The sequence below is a fragment of the Micropterus salmoides genome, unplaced genomic scaffold, assembly GCF_014851395.1.
Source record: "Micropterus salmoides isolate LMB-PRFRI ecotype aquatic unplaced genomic scaffold, ASM1485139v1 Ms_hic_scaffold_21, whole genome shotgun sequence".
NCBI lineage: Eukaryota > Metazoa > Chordata > Actinopteri > Centrarchiformes > Centrarchidae > Micropterus > Micropterus salmoides.
In genome coordinates, this window is record NW_024041262.1 from 21,203,915 (window position 1) to 21,215,529 (window position 11,615).

The 11,615-nt window shown below is 39.5% G+C and overlaps 1 protein-coding gene across 1 annotated transcript in view; it reads right to left on the reverse strand.

The window, feature by feature from the left end:
• Positions 1 to 10,130, reverse strand: part of tanc2b (tetratricopeptide repeat, ankyrin repeat and coiled-coil containing 2b) — a 133,633-nt gene extending 123,503 nt beyond the window's left edge. The window contains 1 exon segment of the mRNA XM_038734910.1: positions 9,686 to 10,130. The gene's annotated coding sequence lies outside the window, so the exon portion shown is untranslated.
• Positions 10,131 to 11,615: the final 1,485 nt, after the last annotated feature.

The following is an 11,615-nucleotide window of genomic DNA, read 5'->3' on the forward strand; positions in this document are numbered from 1 at the left end:
GCTAACAAGGCAGTGAAGCCTCAAGTTAAATGTTTTTTCTCTCTTTCTCTTTATATCTAGATCAGAGACATACAACACGGAGGCATACAAACTATAGCTGACCAAAAAAAGAACATCTTAATGAAAGAACATGGACCAAGCTCATTTTCTCCTGCTTTCACTAGTTGATCTAACATCAAAATAAACACAAAAGGAGAGATTCTAAGCATGTATAGATGTGTGTGTGTGTGTGTGTGTGTGTTACAATGAAAACACTATAAATTTCACTAATCAACCACTGTGACATTACCTCTCATTACCTCTGTGACTCCATGTTAAAAATGTATGCTTCAGGGCCTCCTATGTCTTCTTAGCTAAATGAAGAGTGAACATAATATAGTTTCCTTGGAACTGGCATTAACACTGTGGGGTTTTCAGCTGGATATCAATTAGAGGCTTATTAGGCATTTAGAGATGGCAGTCCCTCTGGCTTCCTGTCGCCCACTGTGAAACTGGCTGACCCTGACCTCGAGGAAAGGCTGGCGCTCTGTGTGTCTTTTCTGCTGAAGGTGATGACTGTATCCGGGATGCTTCCTTCAAATCCTGTGTCACGAAAAGTATATCATTAAACAAATCTAGCAGGCCTTTTCAGCCAGTTGGAGAACGGAGTTGGGGTGCGTAAATCGTGGGTGCACTGTGCTGTGAAAACATCAAGAGTTAAGTGTCACTTTGATACTAAGCATGAGGGAAAAACTTAAATGATGAGTCCGATAAAGCTGAGTCAATCAAGAGCGCAGGTTAAAAAATATACTAAACAAAAGCGCACAATTAAAACACCAAGTACCTCAGGCTACAGAGGCCAGCTATAAAAAAGAAAAAGAGTGTATTGCTAAACTATTCACACACTGAGAATACAAGGCTTTCCTCAACGGTGCAGAGATTTTGTTTGATGGACTGCCGAATAAAGACACCATCTTATTTATGATTAAAGACTTCCCTCCGTCCACCAGAACTGTTGAGAAACTGCCGCAAAAAGGCAGGGACAGGAATCGCCCAGTTTACATGTTACTTATTAGTAGCCTACAACACAAACATGGTTTTGTATGTGTGAACGAATACATGACAGATAGGACCCTGCTTAAATAATACACCTAAAGTTATAGTATTTATCCATTGCATAAAATATATCTGATAGACCAGTTAAGAGTTGGCTTTTGCAAATTCCAACTGACATCAGATCATTTTATTTGAAAGATGATACTGTAATTAAAGCAGCCATGTTACCGAATTTTTATCATGGAGGCTCCATCATTTTTCTGAATGGCTAGCTTAGTTCTTTACAGTTTCACTCTCACAGAGCATATTGCAGAGAAATGCATTTAGCTCTGCTAAGTGCTGCATGTTTGCATGTTTACTCGTCTAGGCTCGTGCTTCTCCTCTTTCTTCTTGTCCCTTGGGGTGTAGTTTGGGGCAGAGGTGGTATGGAGTATTTTTAGACGGACTCAGAGGGGACTCTGTGTTCTGACTGCTAACACAATGAACTCTCATGCCTGAACAAGGGCATATTTTGGTGACTGGAGGCAAAGCAGTAGACCACTCCCCTACCTTGAAAACAAGACACAGTTGAAGAAAGCCACTCATTGAAATTGGCCCTGGTGCTGTATACACACTTGACAAGGCCATTTATCTTTTCATATCATAGAAATCTGGCAAATCCTTAAAAAGGTTTGTGTGTTTACAGAAAATTCTGCATTTACACAGAAACACAGGATCTTAAAATACTGTGATAGACAAAATGCATTATACAGTAAACTACCACAGTAAAGCTAGAGTGGAGACTTTTCATTTGCAAACCCAGGACAAACCCATGCAGCTGCGAGCACTGTGGTCAACAATCTGACATTTGGTTGAACTGAGAAAACAGTGTACATCTTTTTGATCTTCATGTACTTTCCTTTTTGAAATTCACAAGTGTCCAGAGGTCTGAGTAAAACCATCTTGGCCTTAGTGAAATACAATAGTTTGGCTAAAAAGGAGTCTTACAAATAGCCTGCATACTGTGCCACGTAGCATTACAGGGCTCAAGACTGACAGTATGCAGAGCAAAGGGCTCTTCACTTAGCTTTGATTCATTTAATCACAATCTGTTGCTTGAGGGCACTGTATTCAGTATGTTTAGTAAAGCATGGCTAGTGTGTAATGCTTTTTTCTTTGTCAACATTTATTTCTTTTGTTATCATCATAAAATATGAGTACATGCCTGGAAAGTACAATCTTGAAATGATGCTTTTGTGGGCTTGCTACTTCTTTGGTCTAATAAGGCTTAAGCAGCTCAAATATTTGACTGTACTTAAAGGTTTCACTGCACAACATGAAGATCAACAATGTCTAGTTTTCATCTCACTATTTTTATTTGTTAAAATCTGCAAAAGCTGCCACATGGATATCTGTGTTTTTCTCTTCGTACCGCTTTATTATATCTGTTCAAATGAAACTGGGAACATAAATTAAATAGGAATGACTGTAATTGATTGTTATTTCCATTATAATTACTCTGTGGAATATATTTTAATTGACTGATACTTGTTGATTTTACAATAACTGCTTTTTAATCTATTGATTACCGGTATTCTTGTTTTATCTTTTAATTTTGTAATATTTCTGTTTTGTGCCAGAATGAAATGTATTAAAATAGCTCTTGAAAATGAAAAAACTGCACTCCTAGAGCAATGAGAATAGTTTAGTTTTAGCATTTTAGTTTAAAACTCTAACCACTTTTGACCTCTCAGAGTCAAAAGGGCAAAAATCAACTCTGAATTGTTTGGCTTTTTTTTGACTAATTGCTTGAAACAGTTCATCGATTTTTTTACCGATTCGTCAACTGATTTTCTGTCACTGATAAATCAATAACTGTCTACTTCAAGACTGGCATATTGGAAAAAAAACAAACTCAGGGCATGAGCATAGGGATCTGGAACGGAGCAGATGTAGTGAAAACATGCTAACTCTTTGGCTGTAATGATAAGGTAAGAATTTGATATCACAGATACTGAACCTGAAAACACCCCACTGACAACTGATAAGAAACTAAAGTCATCAACTCACAGAATGTGTAATCAACTGTAAATAGTTAAAACAACAGTGGTAAACAACTGGATACAGCTGGCTCCGCTTCACCACACTGTAACACACCGGCCTCTCATTGGCTACTAGCTCAACCCACAGACAGATGCAAGGTCAAATCAAACATTCTGGGATTAAGGTTGAATGTGAATCCTCTTCAGCTGGGAGATGGAATTATTTTCCTCAAAAATGATGATTTACAGCCAGTGATTTATTATAGTTCCTTCACACAAAGGGCATCATTGAAAGAGTGCTGACCCACACTCAAACAATGCTACGTTTCACAAAAAACCTTTTCTCCTACACCCCCACACTCGTCGTCACACCCTTTTTCAGTAAACAAAGCCAATGGAATCAGCTGTATTAACAACGTGTCCACTATGTTCTACAGACACAGAAATGCCTGGCAAATTGTAATGAAGTTAACCCATTAATGGCGCTTCACATCACAGAGCTGAGGTCCATCTCCCACTGCTAACTGAGCACCACACACAGAGGAACAGTGGAGCTATTTAGATATGACAGAGCACTAGTGTTTCATTGACGACTCCACACCAGCCCACAGATCACATTACAAAGCCTTGGCAGCAGCAGTGTCAATGTCCAAACATTAAGTAGGTGACATGGCGGTAACCCTATTTGTCTTGCGCTGAACCCATTATAGGATGCAGTTAAAATGCACAGCTTTCATGACGGATTGCAATGTCCCTGGCAATCTGCTAATAGTGACACCAGATGCTGTGAGTGAGGACAACAGGGTGGATGAGTACAACACTTGGATGATGATGTGTCTGGTGTGCACAGAAGGAGACAGATGAATAAACTACGTGGTGGATGTAAAACTATGAACTTTGACCATAAAAATCAAGGAGGGGTAACAGAGGTCACTGGTTTCTCCCAGCAGCATTGCAAAGTGAAGGTTGTTGGTATCATAGCTGTTGTTCTAGCTATGAGACACAGCTTTCAAGCCTGATAAATACTCTGCCATTCATCTACCTTCAGCAGCTGGGGCTGGCTTAAGCAGCTGCCTAATAGGCTAACAGGGATCTTTAGTTCCCCAGAGGAAAGTTTGAGTGGCAGACTGATTGGATACAGCCGCATAGCCAATCTTTGCTATCTAACAGCCTAGCCATCTTGGCAGAATCAGGTAATGTCATGTAATTTAAGAGATAGCACACAATAAAGAATACATGTAACACTTCCACTTGTCCAGAGACAAGTGATTAACTTGATGTCATTAAAGCTGCAATACAGCAATAAGCTCAAAGACTCTAGTCACAGCAGTAACTGCCAATATGAAATATATCCGCGCAAACTATGGGGAAATGGGTAGAAATTACTTCCCACACATCCCAGGCTAAGCAAGAACATGGCTTCTGGTCTCACACAAATACATCAATTTGAACATATTGTTACTTGTCAGCATCTTTCAGGACTTATTAGGTTTTTGAAAGAGAATTTCCTACATCCACACGAACAAGCCAAACAAAGAGCACCACTTACATTTCTTCTGCGGGGCCACTTGAGCCAGCAGCTGTGGCTTTCCACTGTTTCAAATTGTTGTTTGTTGTTCACAGTGCTAACAGAGTGTGCCAGCAAGTAAATTCTGATGATGATGATTATAATTATTAGTAGTTGAAGTAGTAGTTTCATTAGTTCTGTTTCATTAGTTCATTAGTACTGTGGGCTCTTACTAGTATTTATTGCTGCTCTTACTAGTATCTATTGTCAGTTATAGATCTGTAGTTGATGCTCTGTTGATGCTTGTATGTTGTTCCTCAAATGTAAGTCGCTTTGGATAAAAGCGTCTGCCAAATGAGTAAATGTAAATGTAGTTCTGATGTTCGGTTTCTACAGATAGATGTTTCACATACAGGACACTGGAAAAGAAGTAAAAATCAGAGGGTTTTGCATGCTTTATGAATCTGATGTAGGTTTGAATGGAGAAGCATGGCTAAAAATAAGAAGCAGTAAAAAAAGTAGCAGGGGAGGGTAATGATATCTGACTTAATCATTCTCTACAGGCAGGCCATCAGCCCTTCAGCAGATCTTATTACACACCTACCACTCTTTTTTATGACATACTGTATAGTGTAGTATTGTGATAGTTACCACGCTTCTCTAATCATCTGTAAGCAACGACTCAGTGCAACTGAACACATGCTTCTGCCAGAGAGACAAAATACAATGCTGTGAAAAGCAGGCAGACTAAAATATTAAGTTAAAAAAAAAACTCCACAAACCTCAAGTGATAATATATTGATGCAGTGCTCCCATTTATTGTTATGAAACTGTAACTAGGCTTACATATATCATAACCGTCTCCCTTGTATATAGCAGATGAAAACACTAAAGCACTTTGATCCTGCACTGTATGTTCACTTTAGCTGCTGGATACCTTTTTAATGTGACAACCCATCTCCTTTGAAGACAAACAAGCTACAGCATGTACAAGAAATCCTCACCAGTCCTTTCTTCAAATATATTTTGGTTGGGCTTATTAGAAATTATAGACCTTTCCCACACAAACAGCACATATTCAAAATGCTGCCACATTGTTGTCGTGGTTTTGCTGAAAGCACTATACTGCAATAACAAAGCCACAGAAATCTATATGAAGTGGTATTTGTGACAAACAATACCCCAGAACAACCTCAGTTGTCTGAGACTGAACTGCAGCAGCAGATGGCTGATTCCTAATAGAAACATCAAAATCTTCATCTAGTCAAAGGCAGCATGGTACAGGTAGGCGAAATGTACCCATCAAAACTCAATAAATGTCACTGACTCCCAGCAGTGCAGGAGACAAAAGGTATAGCAACAGCTACCCACAGTAGAGATGAAACGGCTTGGCTTACCTCCGGTTCCGTTCACTAACAAGAAAGAATGAGGAGCTAAGAAGACTCCTTTTTCACATCATTATTACATAATCAAAGGGCCACACTGAAATGAGGGACATGCCTGGGGAGAATCCGTCCCTCATTAAAGGAGTTCAGTGCACTGTCGTCTCTTCCAAATGAGGCAATTTCAGAGTGTTTTACAGGCTATCAGGAATATCTTTGTCCACAGATTTCACAACATGTTAAAGATGCTGCTGGTGTTTCTCTGAGATAGATGATTTTCTACTAGTATACTGTGTGTGACGCTACTGCTGTGGTACCCTTTGCCTTGCATTTGTACTGCCTTGCTCTTGGAGCTTAGAATTGAGTTGCTGGCCAAGAGGGAAATAAATTATGACCAAAATATCAATTTCAATTCCCTTTACGCTGCATTTTTTCCCCCCAAACTGATGATGATTACGCTATTTATACATACATGCACATATACAAAACTAAAAAGCCTAGCTTGGCTTTTCCTGATAACAACAGCATAAAGAGTGCCATTTTTCCCTCATCGCTCAGGGAAAGGAATCAAAACATCCCTTAGGACGACACCTTTATTCCCTGTACAGGAAACAATCTCGAATTTTCAGAGCTGATACGATTCAGAGAGCAACACCCAGTGCTATCTGGCTTGGTCATGGAAGCACATCAAAAAGAGCTGTTTTACCTCATTTAACAACAGACCTTTTCATATCTGAAGGAGCAGTCAAACACTACTGTGCGGTTAGAAGTCTCTTAATTAACTCCAACCACTTTAAAGAACACAAAGTGCAGTGTCAGATATATTATTGTTACAAGTACAAGTTGTATACATCTGTCTATAAACAGCTGCTGGTGACACTTCAAAGAAAAACTTATGAAATCTATAATTTTCAATACATTCTATTCAAGTTATTGAATTGCTGTAATTTTCTTTTCTGCTGTACCCACTTCGACTCAGCCTGTCTTGTCCACTCCTGATTTAATCTATGATTTTCTACAATTCCAAGAACGATTTTCTGTGACCCGCAGAATAAGAATGTGCTTGAACATGTCAGCAGTGGGATTAGTTTTTTTTTTTTTTAAAGACAGCCATGCAAAGAAAAAAAAAAAAAAAAGGTCAAGAAAACCTGAGTTTCACCTCTTATGTAAAAAAAAATTCTGTGGCTGCATTACATTATTTTTTCATCTAGACTTTTGTCAGTGGAGAAACTGGTCATTTGTGTCTCTTCTACCATGGATCTCCCCCTGTACCAACAAGGCCCCAACAAAATATGTTGTTTATCAATAACTTGTAGAACCACACGCAGACACATTTCCGGATTTGACGCCTATATCGGTAGGACGTCAGCGTTTGTCTGTGCCTTCCAAAACTGTGACGATGCTCTGGTTAATGTGTGGGCACAAAAGCAACTTGGTTAGGCTAGTAGGCAAAGTAAAATGTAAAGCATCTTGGTTTGGGTTAAAATTACTGCTTTGTTAAGGTTAGAGAGGACCCTCTTTGTCATGGTTACAATACTAAACACATGTTTAAGGTTAGGGAATGATCGTGGTCAAGCTTTAAAAATAAACAGCAGTCGGTTGGAAACAAGAAACAAACAGTGGTCTCCTGATGTTTTGTTTACCCATCTTCCACCCCATTGTTTTAGGGAACTTACTGAAACGACTGATGCTGCTGGGAGGACAGACTCCCCTGTACAATTACATCAAGCTAAAATGGCAAGTCTAGATATTTTTTGTCAAACGTCAAAGTATTAATACAACCGCAATAGTCAGAGCATTTAAATTTCTGGATGTCTCTTCATCTACCCAACAGATACCCAGCGGGAAAAGAAAAACATATCAATAATAAGGGCTAAATACAAAATATCACAAGCATTAATGGCATTAAGCAATTTAGTGTTTTAGGGTGGACATTTCTATTAAGGACTGATCATTGAGATTTCATTTTCTACGTAAATTGAATTTCTGACAATTCTACTCAATTAGGGCTTCATAATTAATCATATAGTAACTGCAATAACGATGTTGCTCTCAACAATAAATTATATTTTATCTGGTGCAATACAGACATGGTGAGTTTCAAGTGCCTAGTTTTAGTGTCAGTTTTGATTCAAAGATTTGAGGCATGTTTTATTTATACTGCACATTTCTTAAGTACCGAGTGAAATTTAAGGCTGTTCTCTGTCAACTTAAGTTTCAGAGAAATCCTTTGCCCATTTGCTAAAGCAGAATCTTTTTGTTTTAACCTCTGGCCTGTCAGTGAGCGTGACAGGAGGGACTGTGTTGGCTCGGACTGTGGAAAACAAGGCCTTGCCACTACCCCCCCTGAGCAGAGAGCGATAAGCACTGAAAGACAAAAAGTTTAGGGGCTGGCCGACTAAAACAGAAAAACACAGTGATCTCATAATGGAAAACCTCCACAGTATGAACTCACAGATGTGTGTTAGGAGTGGGGTAGCAAGAGAGAAGCAAAACTAGTGCATGTCATTGATGTGATGAGAGAACGCTTTGAGGATGACTGTCTTTTATCTATGCCGAGCGGAGCTGACAACCAAGAACTTGAATAAAAAAGTACAGCGAGACAGCAGTCATCTCGAGCCTCATACAAAAACCATGAGTACTGGAGCCCAAATCTTACAAGTCTGCAGACCTATTTTTCTGATAAATGCTTTATCACAGCAGTTCTCTGGATGCAATAAAGGCATAGCTTGCGATTGTAAGAGTGTGTGTGTAAACTATGCCCTAAAAATGACAGTTTTTCTGTGGCAGTTTTGCCATTTTACAAATCTGCACCCCGTCTAATCCTTAACCACATAACACAGAAACATAAAACATCTAAAGACAACTGCCAAGGTTTTCACATCCCATAACATTTCCCATCCAAAGACTCAGTTTCCACCATATAAAGTGCTGAATGGTGATCATAGGAAAATAAGCATTTTCCCCTTCCAAACAACAGGCATTACACAGATTAACAGCCTTTGTTGAAACATACCATTACCACATAAGTCCCTGTCAAGAAGGACCAGATGTCAGATAATAGGCTGTGTAGAGTGAGGTAGGTTCTGGCCTGGAGCCATTGAACAAGTAAGAACAGCTTCTTCCATATAAACCTCTTCACTTTATGGACAGCTTGTTGTCTGTGAGGGCAACCCCCCTTATAACTCGAGACTGTATGTGTTGGATATAGGTTACACAAAGGATAAGTACACCCCAGTATATCCACCAAACAAGGTATACTTGTGGACAAATGAATGATCAATATCCATTCGTTACATTCAGCAAGGCCCTGGTTTTAAAATCATTTGCACATTTTGTGGCAGGCTCCCCGGTCTATAAAGGATATGTGAATGACTGTCACCAATAAACCATATAATGTTAGAGAAACACACCAATGTGTTGCACAGTTCTAATAAAGTCATGAAATTACATTTCACATGTTGTAGTCTGCGGATAAAAAAAAAAATTGCTTTCGTTGTGTACAAAGGACCATCTAAGTCCATCTCATTAAACACTGCTGGGGATGTTTATTGGCTTAGCTGAGCTTTGCCTATGAGCAGCAAGATACAGGCATTATAGGTTTCAGATTGGATGCAAGACCCTGAAACCATACATACATACACATTTTATTAAAAGGTATAATCTAATTAACTTTTTTTTAAATGAAAAGAGCTGAGAAAGAGCATAAGTTGCTGTACAAAAAAAAAAGGACATATTACCTTTCCTAGACTTAAACCTTTGTTTTTCTCGCCAGCTTTGGCATCACATCCGTGCCTCCTCTGCTGCTGCTCCGGTGCCGTGTCTGCTGCAGCGGTCCGTGCGGCTCCTCAATCCAAACTACCCGACCCGTCTGCACGTTTCCAGTCGCTCCGAAATAGCTTGAGCGAGTGACTCTGAAAAGAACTGCACCGATCAAAGCGCCCACATTCAGTCCCAATGCAGAACACGGTCACAGTAGCGACACCCATGGGTGTACGCGGCGCAAGCTCGGTCTGCAGACGTTGCAGCTGCCGGACTGACGGCTACTTGTCGCCCGCCAAACGTGCCAAGTGTCGGGGCCATTCACATCTACAGTCATATGTGTATGTGTGTGTGTGTGTGTGTGTGTGTGTGTGTGTGGTGCAGTCAGAGCCAGTGGGTGCCCAGTGCCACGCAGCGCCGCAACATGGAGCACTGACCTGCCTGCCTATTACTAGGTCAAGTCAGTTAAATCCATCAAATATGATACTTCCGGTCGTACCTTTCAAAATAAAAATCTCAATAGTTGCAACGTTTATAACACCTGGTGTAAAGGGCGCAAATCACAATCAAATATACTTCACGAGCATAACGAAAAGGAATTTATTTTCATTAATTAGGTTTTTGTCATCATCACGGACATATTTCCGGTATCAATCGTTTTTGTTCTCTCACCAGCTTGACGAAGCTGAAATCCCAGGCGAGCAGGCGAAACAAACATATAGGTGGGTGGGAGGCAGGCTTAATGAATTATTTATGATGAAAGAAGGCACTAATACCTAAATCATTCATAATTATTCAAGAGAAACAAGGTCGATGCTAATCAAACTTCAATTCCTCTCCCCTGCAGATCACGGCATTTGACATTTGAAATGATAGATGGAGAAGAGGTTGGCGAGTGTCAGACATTTTCCCAACCTCTTCCTCAATCGGTCAATGAAATGACAGGCCTATCAGCCAGAATTACACTCAGGGATGCTGTATATGGTAACATTAACTATACACAGTGCTTGATTGTGTCAATAGCCTATAATAATAGCCTATATCGTAATTAATAACAGCCTATATCATAATTAAATTAATACACATTTTAAAGTAGAATGTTTTGAGAAAGATTTATATTGATTATATTTGCAGTTGTTGTTGGTGGTGGTCATAGATTAATGCCTTTTTTATTTACCACCACATTATTATAATTAATAATATAATAATATTATTATTATAATTAGCATCTGTATTTAAATGAACTTAAGAGGTAGAACGCTTCCTTGTAGTTGCCTCCACAAAGTGACTTGGGGTCACTTTATGAGGTTTCTGCACAAATCTACACAGCCACTCATCTTTAGTTGATTATATACTTCTCAAGCACCTCTTCTGTGTCCTTCTACACCCTGCCAAGAAACTGGCATAAAGACCTGATACCATTTTTGTGACTGCTGCCTCTTAAGTGAGGTTTTATAGATATGCAGTGGCAGCAAGACACAAAAATCAACAACTCTCTTTCCAGTTGACCATTTAACTTTGTTATTGTAATGTTTTCATCTTCAGGCTCATTTCATTATGTGGCAGGAGAAAGATGTTCTATCTAAAGATGTGTGCCATATATAAACCCTATTTAACCAGGCTTTAAGAAAGAAGGAAATCCTTTGTTACCACATTTGACACTTGCAAGCTTTAAGACATGCCAACATCATACATCTCAGCTTGTAAGTGATGTAGCTAAATATATCCATCAGTTGGTATAACATACATATTTGTACTTTAAAAGGTTCCCACTCTTCAAATGGCAATGAGAAATACCTAAGGGAGGCCCTGGATACTGGCTTTGGTGCAGAGATCCTGTCAGTGTGAGTGTGATGGACGAGGTGGTCACAGATTGCGGTGTGGAAACACACATGCTTCCACTGGCAT